At 48.0% G+C, this 15,387-nt stretch overlaps 1 protein-coding gene across 1 annotated transcript in view; it reads right to left on the reverse strand.

Annotated features, from left to right (window-relative positions):
• Nucleotides 1-13,518, reverse strand: part of BRINP1 (BMP/retinoic acid inducible neural specific 1) — a 75,435-nt gene extending 61,917 nt beyond the window's left edge. Inside the window, exon 1 of the mRNA XM_015879374.2 lies at nt 13,164-13,518. The gene's annotated coding sequence lies outside the window, so the exon portion shown is untranslated. The remainder of the gene's footprint in view (nt 1-13,163) is intronic.
• Between the last annotated feature and the right edge of the window lie 1,869 nt (nt 13,519-15,387).

The raw sequence follows: 15,387 nt of genomic DNA on the forward strand, positions 1-15,387 counted from the left end.
GGGGTGACTTTCAATTTGGCTTGTGTCAGATGGCATCACAGCTCCTCTTGTTCCAAACGGGGACATTTAGAATGAGGGTCTACCCAGAAGATCCCTTGTGGATGCCGACAGATTCACACCTTTGCTGGCTGAGAACAGGACAGGACATGCTGAAGTACAGCCTATCATTCTGCACAGTGTCCTACCAAAGCAAGAGCCAGGTTCCCTGCACCAGCATGCACACAGCTGAGTTCCCCACTGCTTGATAGATCCCACATACCTCTACATCCTTCCCAAGTGACTGCCTGACAGCAATCCAGAGCAGGCATCACATTTGTTTCTCTAACAGCCTGACTCCCAGGAAGACTCTGCAGTCAGCTAGCCAAAACCAAATGTAAAAAAAACACCTCCATCTCTGGTCATGACTAATTAATTCTGCTTCGACATTCCCCAGGGCACCTACCAGCTAGTATGAGCTGCTGGAGAAAGAGACACTGCTGTGGAAAAAGGAATAAATAGATTTTCCTCAACTGCAGCCATAGAATTAGATAATAAATAACTAGATAGATAAATAATTTTCTATGAGTGGCAAATCAAATGCAGAACAAGAACAAGAATGGCTAGCTGGCTTATCCCTGTGAGATCGAAGGTGTTTGGAAGGAGTTTCCAAAGAAGGATATTTAAAGTCTACTGTGCTTGTGAAGGCATAAGCCTGAAGTCATCTATCATGTCTAATGTGACTGTTTACAAAGACAGCCAACTATTCTTGGACATTTTATTCTTGATATAATATTCTTGGCTCAAAGTAGCTCAAGGAAGCGTCTTCCTAATTTACATCTCACTTTTCTTCCTTCCCCTGCCTGGATTGCGGGCTTTGTTCCCAGAGTATCAGTACAGTCCCCCCCACCAGCTGCTGAGTGCTTGGCCTCTATTCTCCAAGGAGCTATAGGTACCAGCCCAGATATGGATTCTTCAGTCTCATCTCCTATCTGGCCCTTAAATGCTTCTCCTCCCTAAATCCATGCGCTCTGTTCACATCAGTCCATTAACCACACAACAGAGACTCCAGAGACGAAAATGTTATTCTGCACAACTTGAGGACATCGGCAGGAGTTCCAGCAGCATCCGGGATTCAGGTACTGACCCCATACTGTGCATTGTACCAAGCAGATGGCAGTCTAATCCCTGCCAGCACGCAATGCCCAGTGCGCAGAGAGCACCCGTAACCCCTGTCTGATCAAATATGCATACTCACATCTGATTTTACTCGAGCACTAGAAGTCCCTGTGCACTAACTCATCCAGACAAATTGAATGCGAGACATCCAGACTTCAGGTCCTGCCACAGCAAAGAGGAAAAAGCTGTTTGTTCCTCTTCGCCCACGTATCTCTCTGCCCTGTAAGACTTTGCTCTACTTTTGGGCCTTTAGGATACAGATCCCAGCTTTCAGATGGGTTTGTGCTTTCCTCCTTAGATGTTCAGTTTGGTTCCTGTGCTCCCACTCCCTGCTCACCTTCCTGCACACCTTCAGCTGACATCTATTCACATCTGTCCCTTCCCTCCTTCTTTGCTTCTCTTCACCTTTGCCCATCCAGCTCCTTGTTCAACCCTTGCAGCAGGCACACACAGGACACACTATTAACACTTGCCACTTCATTAGTCATCTTCTGCAGGAGGAACAGAGGAGGAGAAAAGAGGAAAGTGTGCAGAAAGGGAGAGGAAGGAAAGTTGAATTAGAGGAAAAATGTCAAAGAATTGAAGGTGTGAATGAGAAAGTGCTGGAGAAGAAGAAGTATGAGAAAAACCTAATGGGTGAGAAAGAGATTTGTAATTAATCTGCAGTCTAGTGAGAGAGCAGGGGAATGGAAGTCAAGACTGTAAGCTTCTCCAAAGGCTTCTACTACTGATTTACTCTGTGACTCCAGACTAATCTTTTTCTTTTCTCTTTTATCTCCCTCTGCTCTGTACCCTCTGAGTATAAGTTATTTGAGGTATGAATTGTTTTAAACAGTGTGTAGCACAAAGGAAACTGCAATCATAGGCACTGAAGACGCGAGACGTTATTTTTAACACACACTAAAATCAGGCACAGAAAAAGTGCTATGGGATCGACTGACAACGCTTATTAATTCAGGCCGAATCCATTAGATAGAGGTTGTCAGAAGAAAACCAGGATGGGAGAAGTCTAAACGAGTCGAAGTACAACTGCATTATTTCTAAACTCTCACGTTGTGCTGTTGATTTTATTGTACCTTACTCTCCTCTAGTCCAAACCTACATTTAACAGAGAATTTAAAGTAAAACAGTTGGATTTACAGAAAAACAAGTGAGCTAATCCTTGTTTCCAATATGTGAGAACAGTTCCCAGGAAATAATCTCAGAGAGATTGGATTTTCTTTTTCCATTAGAAATTGCCACGTACAGCTGTTGTGTTTCAAGGCAGCCACAGCATCCCTTTTTACCTCTTGTTTCTCTGAATTCTTGCTTTCCTCTTCTTTTGGATCTACTCTGTTTTTTTAAGCACAACCCCCTCTAACATGTAACCAGAGGTCTCTACAGAAAAATGGAATGAGCGATATCCAAATGCATCTGACCTCAAACAAAACGCACAGCTCACTACTATCAGCAATCCCTAATCCAACCCACCAAAGAGTGCTTTGAATGAGATGTAGGCAGCAGGAACAGTAGAAGCATGTACAGGGGATCCTGATCTCCTATTCCTTGGGCATCCTCTGCCTTCCATTCCCACTCCTGAGTTCTCAAGCACGCTGCTCTGCTCCCAGCCACCCAGTGTCAGCCTCAGTCCTAAAAGTACTGAGGGAAGCATCACCTGCTTAGCTTCCTGCAGCCAGTGGATTTAACACTGAATTGTATTCACAGCAGAGTGTGTTTGTCCCCAGCCCTTCTGGCCAAGTCTGCTATAGCACCTGAGACAGGATCCTGCCCCAGCACCAGAGAAATATCCCTGACCTCCATGACAAGATGGGTTTGGGGGCTGCTCTTTGCTGGTCTCAAGGCTCTGTGCTTCCTCCCTTCCTCTCAGACCCTGTTGTATTAACAGGGGAGAAGATGCGACTGCACATTACCTTGACATGAGCTGCAAAGGCAGAGACAAACTCAGAGCTGCATCCTTCCTAACACAGTGATTTCTTCCACCATGAGCAGCCTGGAGGAGCAGAAGTGAGAAGGAAAAAAAAAAAAAGCTATGGGAAAGCATACTGACTGTTTTCAAAATTAAAAACAAACAAAGTAATGAGAAGCACTGCAGGAGAATCCACTGCTAGAAAGGACTTCTGCTCTTCTTTTTAATGTAAGCAGTTTTATCATTAATTGCTATTTACTGCCAATGTTGGAGTTGGTAAAAAAAAGCTAATACACTGCACTGAAATAGCAGTCTTCATTCAGGTGTCTCAAAGAACAGTATGTATGTGCATGCATGGATCCGTGCACTTGCATACTTCCTTGTGCACACTGTGCAAGCAAAAACCCCACATCTGTGTGTGGGAGAGGGAAAGAGGTACAATCAACATATTCTTCCTTTATGTATTCCAGCAAAAGGCTAATTTCATTAGCTCTCTTAGGTAATGAGAAGATAAGTAAATGCAGGTCAGGCTTCTAAACACAGAGCCAATTTGCTGAGGTGGTAGGGAGTCAGATGCAAACCAGAGCTGCTTTTTGCCCTGCACTGGAAATGTAAAGACTCAGCACTGCTTAACACCAGTCTTTGGGGGACTATATTTCCTGAGGACACGGGTTGCTGAATTCTTCAAAAAATCCAGATTTTTCCTCATGCCAAATGTGGAGCCGAGTTCCCTGAGTGGTTCATATTCAGTGTGTGAGCCGGAGGGCTCGGAACTGCAGCTTCGACTGAAGAAATTCAGCTCCTATGTACAGAAACGCAGGCATTTAAAAAGCTCTTCTGGAAGGTACCAACCTAAGTGACCTGCCCAAGGTCATATATAACACGTCGCTGACAGCATCAGAATTGAACTATCTCGCCACGGCGCTGCTTTATTCACACAGCACTGTTGCATCCCAAAACAGCCACTGCTCCCGATCCGCTGCTGCCTTCCACTCCTTATCGCAGTCTCCTTAGAGACACATCTGTCCTGTGCTCCGTAAACCATAATATACCCATAGTCTTTTATTCACTATCCATCACTGTACAGTTTTATTGCAGATCCCTGAGTTATCCAGCCTAGCTTACAATCCGCTTATTCCTACCAGCCATTCTCCTTTCCAACCCGCACCTCACCTTTCAGCCTTGTCAGTGTTTTAAGCCTTTCAGGTACTTGAAATGCAGGGACAATTCTCATTCCCTGGGGCAAATCCAGCAGAATTTCACCAACACCAAACCTGCTGGTTCCTTTCTACCTTAATATTACCTCTATTTGTAATGCAAATGGTTGGAAACCAGAACCTAGCACTGGTCTCTGCAGTCACATTCGAACCAGTCCTTCGAGAATACTAACTCACAACTGCCATTTTAAAGCTCTGATTCCAATTCGTGCCGTCTTTAAATTTTACTTCCCCCCTCTTTTCCGCTCCCTTCATCAGAAATCAATCTTCCAATAATGCAGGTAAAATAAAAATCCAACCCACAGCTACTTTTCGGCTTGCTTCTTTCTCATGCATTTTGCAGGATGAAAACTCCATTGTCCATCCTTCTTTCCAGCCAAACCTATAAGCACAGCAATCATCACACCTACAGAACACCTTGCCAGCAGATTTGCACCTGCCTGTAACATCTCTATATTGTTTGCAAGCCAGAAAGTAAAAGAATCATTTTTCCTTGATGTGGCAATTTGTCTCAGCACTTGCACTGGTTTTACCATTGAACTTTGTATTCCTGCCTACCAGCTCTCCTCTCCCTCCCAGCTCCAGCCATATACCTCTCCTGGAGCTTTATGCCATCTACATCATGTATTATACTCACAGCCATCAGCTTTTCTTCCTTCCCACCTTTCTGAAGGAAACACACTTTAGTTATTTGCCCTAGAGCAGAATCTCTTTGCACACCTGGGGATGCTTATGGCCACAAGACGTGGTCTTCAGAAAGCATCCCCTTCCAGAAGCAAAGCACCCCTGTCTGTATACGACAGCGGAGGGTAGGTTCCTCTATCTTCCCACCAACAAGGTCCAGGTGGTGGTGGAAGACACTGGGAAGGAGATAGGATTCTGGTCAGCACACAACACCATGGGCTGTGGTGCTCTGGGGGAGCACCTTGGAACACCCTGATGCATAGGGATGTAATATGGGATGGATGAGATGGGACACAAAAGCTCTCTGTCAATGCTATCTCCCCTATTAGGGCAGTTTGGTTGAAAGTCCAGATGTGCCAAGTCATTTCTCTCTGCCGCAGCCTTTCTCCGTGAGCCCAGGTGATAATTCACACACACCTTAAAGGCTGATTTTCCAAGTGTTCAACACACTCTACTGCAATATTTAAGGCCCTGTTTTCTCAAACGTTCTGTTATTTTGCCACTGACTACTTTCAAAATGAGTGAGGGCTAAGAAAGAGCTCTCGTCCCTACAAACTGAAATGCTTCCACTGACTGTAATAGGATTTGAATTGATCCCTGAGCTTTGTGCTGCACTTCCCCTGCTACAGAGCAGTAGTGACAGCATTTCCTGCCTCTCTTCCTACTCTCCTCTGTCTGGACTGCAAGCCCTCAAGGGCAGAGAGCTCACACCCATACAGTACCTTGCACAGGAGACTGCAGGCTCCTCTGGGCTCCATGCAGTCCTGCAGATAACAGCAGCAATAGGGGAAGTTGAAATGTGCAGCTCAGGGTCATTGCAACTGCTTACAACCGCCCATTTTATGTGCTGCTTCAATATCTGCTGTAATCTTTGCAATTACTTACGTGGGAGTTGACACAGGAGAAGAGACTGTTGGATTGATATTCTGTTTGGCAATGATGAAAACCTTTTTAAGAAATACCACCTTAATCCAGCACCCACAGAAGCAATTTGCTAATCTCTTTGCTGACTTAGCTTCAATCAGTCATATTACCACGACCAGTCATATTACCACAACCAACCACATTACCAGGCCAACCATATTATACTCTTACTAGGCAGAGAGAAAATGTCCTTCCCGACCCCAGAAGATGGTCAGCCTTTGCTTTGAAGCGTAAGATCTGATTACCATTGTCCTAGATTGCAGAGCTGCAAATGCTATTAATTGCTACAAAGTTGTGTAGCCCTTTTACACTTCAAATCCACCCAGACTTTCATCTCAGCGACATCCTGCAGCAGGGAATTGTGTAGCTTCACTATAGGCTGAAGAAAGGACTATTTCCTTTTAATTTGCTTTAAAAGTTGTGCCCTTTAATTTTGATGTGTCCCTTGTTCTTGTATCATCAAAGCATTAAAATGTTTCTGATCGCTTTTCTCTCTAACCTTCAGATACTTTTGTGCTGGAACCCGAATGTACCTTCTTAGTCCTAAGCTTCCCCAGACTAAATAAACTGTCCTTTCCGGTCTTTCCTCATTCAACTTGTTAATATTTGTAAAGCAATTTAAAATATATTAATATAGTTCAATTATAATATCGTTTCTATTTTTCATCCTTCCTTTTAATGTCTCAAGTATCCATTTAATTTGCCATCAATCTCCATTGATTCTCCTTCTGATGATATGTTAGTCTTTATAATATCCTGGGGAATATTTCTTCTGCCTTCCTGACCAGCATTTTGGAACAAAGACACTGAACTCCATCGGATCATAAACATGATTCACTCTGCACTCCACACGCGTATGGATTTGCAGTTGCTTCCACTTTGATCTTGGAATCAGATTTCATTATGCCCACGGTAATTGGAAATGTGTCTGTGTGATTCAGGCTGCAGGATCAGGCCCTCTGCAGACATGATGGCTCTGGCTTGGTGACAGTTCAGCACATATTTAAAAGCCCATGTTCAATATTCCTTGAGCAATACTTAAACCCTCAGTAATGTATCCTGCAGAAACGAGGCCAGCAGGTCTTCCATTGGCTTCTGATGTGTTTTTTCTTTTACTTCTTGGAGCACCCTGTATTTATATTTCCCATTCTGTATAGATACCCCCCACCCTGTTCCAGCAATTCCAACACATGTTGCTTCCTCCCACTGTTTTGGTGAGACCACTTCTGAGCTGCTCTCATTTTTAACATCATCTGACACATCTCCACTGCCCAGATGTTCCACTCCTTCCTCCATTTCACCACCATACATCCTGAGCAGCACAATCACTTCTGATCACTACGTTTTACCATTAACTTTCCTCCTCTAAAAGCAAAGAAGACTACTGATACATCTATCTGTAAATGCACTATATATATAGGCACAAAACATTGAAGCCTGGAGTGGTTTTGCAGAAACAACCCTGAATTTGGATAGCATGACATAAGCAATTCTAGAAATAGCTGCTGGTCTTAAGGCTACATTACAGGTACAAGTCTCCCCCTGCACTGAGCAGTGCAAGAAATGCCTGGAACAACTCTACCATCCTCATACTGTAGGTAAGGAGGTGGCCTGAGCCAGGAGGGACCTAAAGCCACATATATACCCCAGCATATGTCTGAGGCTTTTGCTACCTGCTCACCATCTGTACCAGCCTGAAGAGCAGTCACATGCAGAAAGCAGTCCGGCTGCTCCAGCACTCAGAGTCTGCCTGGCTGCTGCATATTCCACCCATCCCAAAAGCCCAGCTAGAGATTCACACCTCCTTGTCTTGGTTCTCCTGCTTGTCCTTATGCACTTGCTTCCTCCCCAGGGTCACAATCAGTTCCTTCTGTCCTTCCATGGTTAGTTTTAGCTTCTTTGTACTTTTCCAACTATTGCTCTCTACAAATATCTTTTATTTATTCTCCTGGTCCTGGCAGCATGTCTGGAATGTATTGCTTATACCAGGCAATGGTTCTAAAGCTTGCCCTCCCTGTCTTCCATTCTGCTTAGCAAGTCAGCATCCACAACCACAAGGATAAATTATCACAAAGGTCTCCAATGTTTGCAGTGTATCTGACAACCTCATACATTGCTCCAGCAGGTAAAGAGATGGCTAAATGGGATCAGTTGTGCCGACTCAGTACTTCTGGCCAAAACTGCATCCAAAACCATGACAGACATGGCAGAATCTAGAGAGCTGGCCAGGTTCTAAATCACACTCTAAATCAAACCCCATGATAGAGATCCTCACTCACCACGAAGCCAGTTAACTCCCCCAGCTTCAGCAGGCTGTGCTGACTTACAGCAAGCAGTTCCTGGCTTTTCACAGGCACTCACTGCGCAGCGCATTTCGGCTCCAATATGCATAGATACAAAAAGTCACGGCTACAAGAACACCTGCCATAAGGCTCCAGGTTTTCTTTTCTATAAACATGGTCAGAGAGCACGCTTCCTCTCCGGAGAGCCACGAGACAGGTCACGGGCACGAAGGGACTGCAAGAAACCTGAGCTACTCTGTGGTCTTAGGTCCCCTTACAATGCTGGAAATGATGCAAAACAAGAGAGCAGAGGGGAGTGTGAGAGCTCCCTCTGCTCCTGTGTTGTGTTTTCATTTCTAACAAAATGCCCTGGAGCAAATTTCTGGAGCTGCCCTTGTGTGTGAGAACCTCTTACAGGTTGGTTTGCAAGGCTTTGTGTCACTGCTTGGTATGTATCAGCAGAGAGTTGGCTTTGTTGTGATTTGTTAACCTGGGAGAGGAAAGATGTCACTGTGATGGTGTTATTCTATTCCAAAGTGCTCACTGCTAATGCACACAGGAAAAAAATTGCAGGGATTGAAAGCTGTGTTGGTGCTCCTGGCCCTTGAGCTACTTCCCAGCATTTCTATCACTAATATCAATACTGCACTATGATAAAGCGTCCGGCAAAGGCTGCTCACCCTGTCCTCCTTTGGAGGCCACTATTTGAGGAAGTCCACTTAGATTCCTTGCTCTGCTCAGCTTCTGCTGCTCCAACTTACATCTATCCCCACTGCCACTGCAAAGAGCAAACCATCAGCAGCACAACAACATAGGAGGGGAAATGGTGCAAGTGAGAGCATTGCAGCTTATCGTGTTAACACACAGAGACATGCCATCAGCAGGGTATTGGGGCTTGGTGCCACCATGAGGATCCAGCACCAAGCAGGCCTGGTGACAAGCATGGCAACAGTGCTGAGAGTAGGTAAGCTATGCCTTGTAAGCAACAGTAAGATGGATGTAGAGCACATGACTTCTGAAGAACAAATAGAGAAAACAAGTAAGCATCTTTCTCTCTCTCTTTCTCTCCTGTGATGCTGCTCACAGGCCTTCCTACATCCAGGCTGCAAGCAAACAGCTCACCGTGCAGAGGTCTGCAAACATGTGGACATGCTGCATCCCCAGCCCAAGCACTGAGGGAACACAGGCCCTGATGCTCAGCTTCTTTCCAAAGGGACATCTTCATGCCACCTTCACTTAGGATCTTATCCAGCATCCCTGAAGTTAACTTCAGTCTTTAGACTTTCTTCATCACATCCTGCATCCCCTGCCTCTAGTCTCTAGCACCAGTCCTAGCACTATTTCCTCCCTGAAAAGAAACAATTCAGCTCATCATGCCAGCACAGCTGTCCCATGCCTACTCTCAAACCACCTTGTTCATAGAGTCTATCCTTGCCCATGCTTGACTCCCTCTGGACATACAAACCCAGCAGCCATACCCCATTTCCCATTCCCATACTGACCACAGGCTGCAGCCTCATCATATCAAGCTCTGCATCTCCACATGGCAGCACCAAGCAGGGAAAAATCCAGAGCACTCTATGCTGACCCACAGAGCCGAGTTGCTCTGCCCCATCCCAGCCCCATAGGGTGGCATCAGAGCAGCACCATGGGTCTACCAGAAGCCCTTTCCCTCCATGCATGGATGTCCTCCCTGGGAGGAAATGGGCCAAGGTCCTTACGGTTGTTAAAATCTCAGGGTAGTTTTGTGAGAGGGACGGCGTAAATCAAAGCGTAGGACAGCAGCTACCCAACTCTGGGTAATTTATATTCTGCCTCACTAAGTTCATCTCTGCACTTTCAATGCGTGAAGTGATTTTTCACTACCCCTGTAGTATTTGCTGGCACGGAGAAGCTGCTGGGCTCTGTCCCAGAAGTAGCTGCATTTCATCACCGGGTAAAGGATTCCTGCATGCTTAGGGCCAGATCCTCAGCAGGACTCCTGCACTAGCCAGGATCAGACCCAAACTCATTCATTTGCACCTGGGCTCCTCGGAGAAGAGAATCCTGTTGTTATTTATCGCTTCCCCCACCCTCGCCCTTAAGTTATTAGAACCCTTGGCCCCCACTCCGGGCAGGGGGAGGCTGTACGCCCTGCTCGGCTCCGCTCGGTCCGGTTCGGCTCTTCTTGGACCCCATTCAGTCCCGTTCAGCTCCGCTCACAACAGCTGCGTGGAGCCACAGCTCCCCCTCCTGGGCTAAAGCAGCGCCGCCCGCCCCGCGGCCGCGGACCGGCTCCGCAGGGGCGCAGCGGGACAAGGAGCTTAGTGGCTGCGGATGGAGCTCTGCCATTAAGACAACACAAAAGAGGTTCCTGCGTGTTGCCGGCATGCCGTGGGTTTTGCAGTACCGGTTCCTGATCATTGGAAATGCTAATTTTGTTTGGGTTTGGTTGGGGTTTTTTTTTGGGGGGGGGGAGGATGGAGTAAACCTGAGTAACCCATCAGCTGCTCCACACCCCAAAAATCCACGTCCAACTCATAAGGAGGGCAGGGAGATGATATGCAAGGGGCTTGGCTAGTGCTGGTTTGTGCAGCCCTTCCCCAAGCAGAGCTCAGAGCAGGCACTGGGACTGTGCCCGAGCAGAACACGAGGCTCTGAGGTATTTTTGCTGCACAAACAGCAGCATTCAGAGCTCCATGGGAGTGTGCAGCATCAACCTCACACATACTTCCAATGTAATAAACAGTGCGGGTGAGGAGGGAACAGGGCTACACTCTCCATCAGGATTCTGTGTTCATCTCCTTTGGGACACCCCTTTACCTACAGCACAGCTTCCCACCCCATGTTCCTCCTCTCCAAAGTTTCACCATAGACTCCAGTTGGCCTCATCACAATGCTGCTTTGGGAGAACAGTGCAGCCTCCTTCCTAGGCCCTATGGAAAGGGGAAGGGGAGGAAGGTCAGAGGGGAATGCTGCTTAAATACCTCTAATGCACTGACATCACCTCCCCTGTGTGCACTGTGCCTGCTTTGACTTGGGGGGGCTTGCAAAGGCAGATTTGTATTTGCTCTCCACACATGGGAATTGCTCTGAACCTGGGTGAGACTGAAGCAGAGTCTGCACTGCATGCATTTAGCTATAGATCCATGTGTGGTTTTGCTCACAGATGGAAAAAGCAATGCGACTCTAGCAGAGCTCTTCACGTTCTCACGGAGTGGTCCTTGAACAGAGGAGGGAATGACGGCTGTGGGATTGCTGCTGCTCCCCCAAGCCATTTCCCGGTCCCTGGCTGCTTCTCTGCTCTTCCAGCAGTGAAATCAGTGCTGAGTTCCTGGGAACATGCAAAGAGCACTAAAACAAACGTAGACTCACAACACGCTTTTTCTGCTGAGTGGCAAAGGGCTTTGGAGGCAGACAAACCCCAAATCAATGCCTGCAATCAGCTACAAAGGAGAAGACGATACTGAAGGAGTAAATCACCTACCAGGAGACCTGCAAGGAAGGCAGCGTGTGCATTCACGTTGTGTGAACGTCTGAATCCTCGGTTCACATAATGAGAGTCTCGGCTCAGTCCTGCACATTACGGTGCTCATGTGTAGATCAGCACCGTGTATCTGGGTGCAGGGAAACTGCGGGGCTGTGCAGCTTCTATGCGAGGGTGAGACCGAGGTGCTGTGCTTAGCTTGGGGTGGATGGGGTGAGTTCACAACGCGTGTTTTGTGTGCTTAACGTGTGCAAACGTGCAAGGAAAACCCGACTGCTTGTCTGCGTGCGGTGTGGGAGGGAGAGAGCCTGGGTTTGTCTGGCTGTCACTCACGGGAAGATCTGATCAATCTTTTTTTCTTTTTCAAGGCATAAAACATACATTTCCTTTTATATTTCTTGCAGCAAAGCATCGCCTCCTTTTGACTTGGTGTCTCTGCTTCTCAATAACCCTCAAATACTTCTTTACAACTCCCAGAAAAGCCGCTTAACTGCCATTAACAAATTATTGTTATGCACCCAGATGAGCAGGCAGAGTAAAGCATGAAGGATCCCTCTGTCCTACCTAGTGCAGATGTCAATCACAAGGCTAAAGCCACACATTAACGCTGCCAGGGCTTCGTCTGCTGCTTGTTTCTCTCCACAAAAAGAGAACCATATATAAGAAGTGACCCCCCCGTCCCTTCTCGTATCTCAAGTAAAAGCACAGAGGGACTCTCTCAAGCCTAAAGATACGCTCACACCTACAGCACCACACTCTTTTGGTCATAGCTGGATTTTAACCCCAGGCTGTGCCGGACCCCGGGAATGATGTCATGGTGGGCAGATGCCCTCTGTCATCCTATTCCCCATGGGCAGAAAAAAGCAAACTTGTGCTCCACGACAGTACTGAGCTGGGAGAATCCAATCTCCTGAGCTGTGGGATGCGGCCCCTCCGCCATCGCTGCCCTCCCCCGGCTCAGCCGCTGTCGCCCAGTCCCCCACTCCAAGTAGAGGCAATCAGCCCAGTGTGAGATTCGAGGCGACAGACTTTCCTTTTCCTCCGCGATTTGCTTGTCACTTGCTAAAACGGAGCCGTGGATTAAGTGGAGATGACACCATCTCCTTGGGGACGGTCCCCCCCCACCCCCCCCTCCTCTCTCCGGGATGTATCGATACTCAGAATACAGATGGAGCCTGGCTGCCTCCCACCCCCGGCTCGCTGCCAACACAGCCGGATCTGAGCACCCCCATTGCCGGGCATCCTCCAAGGGCTGCGTCCTTCCCTTGTGCTCCCATGTGCCGACAAACCTCGGCCCCACGCTCCTTTCCTCCCCCCCGCACCCCCCTTCCACCCCCAAGCACTACACAGGACCTGTGCCATCCAGTCCCCCGGGAACTCCGTTCTGCCCAAGGTGGGGTGCGGAACAGAGGCACACTTATGCGGGGCTGGGGGCGGAGGTGCCGAGGGCGTTATACAACGCGGCCGAGGCAGGACTGGGACGCCGGGGCAGTGGCATCGCTGCAGCCGCAGCGCCGCGCTCTCCTTACCTGCTGCTAATGTCCCTCTCTGGCGGAGATCTGCTCGCCCGTGGGTTTTATTCGGCTCGGTAGGAACTTGTGGGAGAGCTTCTCTGTCCAGCTTGCATACTGGGTGCTGGGTTGATAATGCAGGCGTGAAAATCCTGGGGCTCTAGCAGTCCTTTTCATGCTCAGACAGAAAATCCCCCTCCTTGATCCAGATCGCGGGCATTAAGGGCAGAGGAAACAAAAATCCCCGTTTTATTCTTCCCTCTTTCTTTTTGCTTTTTCTTTTATTCTTGCTTTCTTTTCCCCCCCTTTCCTTATTCCTGTGCTCCCTCCCCCCCCCCTCTCCTCTGCTGCTCAGTTCGTGGCCATAGGGGGAAGGAGCAGAGGCAGCAGGGAGAATGGAGAGGGGGTTAGAAATAAAAATGAAAAGGGCTCCAGGAGGGAAGCGAGAGGCTGGGCTTGCCACAAGGGGAGGGGCTTGGAGCGGCCTGGAGAGGATGAATGGGGAAGAGGGAAGCAGGGAGGAGCCCCAGCCTGGCCATTTTATTCTAAGAAGTGTTTTGTACATAATTAGGAAAGGGGCGGAGAGGGAGAGAGAGGGGGGGGCTGGTGGGGGGCCAAAAAGGAGGGGCTTTAGCTACGTCCAGACGGAGCCTGGGCCGTGGGAAGGAAGGATGAGACGGGGAAGGGCCGCTGGACGGGGCTTGGGGGGGGGATCTAAACTTGCCTACCTCCCGTTTTTGGAGAGAAAGATGCAGCGGAGCTGATTACGATTCCAAGCAGCCCCCATCCATTAAATATTTTAAATATATATATTTTTTTCCTTTTCCTCTCCTTTCTCTTCCTTCCCTCTTTTTCTCCTTGCCGGAGCCAGACAGTGCAGGGCTCTATTCTCCGAGCATGCTGGATGAAAGGAAGGAAGGAATGAAGGAAGGAGGATGCGGGGACTGCTTCGGGGCGGGCGGAAGGAGCCGGCCGGGTGCGGTTCAGCACCATGGACAGCTCTGTCCCGGCGGGGCGGTGGCGACCGGGGACCGCCCCAAGACCCCCGAGCCTTCCTCGGGCAGCAGAGGGCGAGAAGAACCCAATGTAGCCGAACCGAACCGAGCCGAGCCGAGCTGAGTCGCCTCAGGAGGCACCGAGCAGCCAACTGCTCTCCCCCGAGCCTCCTCACTCTGGTTCTGGGCTGGGTTCGCCTGGCAGAGTGGGTGAAAAACCCAATGCATAGCTGGAGGTGGTGTGGGAATGGGATCTCCCACTCCTCCGCAGCTTGCCTTTGGTTTATATTAACAGAATGGGCCTCAAAAAATGCCTGAGTGCTTCAAAAAATACAAGAAAGACAAGGGAGGAACGAGTTGGAGACGGAGGTGCCTCAAGGGCATCGCTCACCCAGACAAATCTCCGCAGCCCAGCAAAGCCCAGTGCAGAAAGAGCATTTAACATTCCCTACCATTGTGTGAGGTTTCTAGCCAGAGACCTCTCAGACAAATCATTAGCTGTGCTGCGTTGCCAGAGGGGAAAACATTCAGCCACTTTATACAGTGTATATGGGGCAAGAAGGACAATGGAAGATACCCTCCTCCCACCTCCTTTCTCTGGCCTGCAAGGACAGTCAGTTCTGCCCTTCCCCTGTGGCTGCAGAACATTGTCTTAAGCTAAATCTTCAGCAAATCTTTCCTAAGCAGAATTAGAAGCTGTTTGCTTAAAATCCAGACTGCTCTGATAGGGTTGAGGCTTAGCTTATCTCAGTTACAGTGTACCCAAAGCTTTTGAGTTTTACTTTTTTTCCTGGCAAAGTTCAGCTGCAAAGCATGCTTCTTGGCAAACCACCTCTGATTCTATCATATTGGCTCATGTAAAAAATAATGAAATAATTCTCATGGATCTCCCTGGTACAAGGCCTCAGGGGAATGGCATACACCACGACAGAGAGGTCTGAGAGATTAGCTCTTATATAGATCATAAATCTGCAAGGCATTTGTTTAAACAAATAAATAGTGCCTGGGGTTATTGCTAGTGTGTATTTTCGTTGTTGATCACAGCATTTACCAGAAATGAGATCCTAGATCTTAGAGAGAGATGTTGAGGATGTTTAAAATCAAAGCAAAATCTCCAGGAACAACTGCTGTTGTCACATGAGATTTACTAATTCATCTAACAGAACAATACTGGGTATCTTTCCTAGTTGCCCCAGGGAAGGTTACTGTGTGATTTGGTCTAGCAAGACTTGGGACAACTCAGATGA

Source organism: Coturnix japonica, chromosome 17 (genome assembly GCF_001577835.2).
Source record: "Coturnix japonica isolate 7356 chromosome 17, Coturnix japonica 2.1, whole genome shotgun sequence".
Taxonomy (NCBI): Eukaryota; Metazoa; Chordata; class Aves; order Galliformes; family Phasianidae; genus Coturnix; species Coturnix japonica.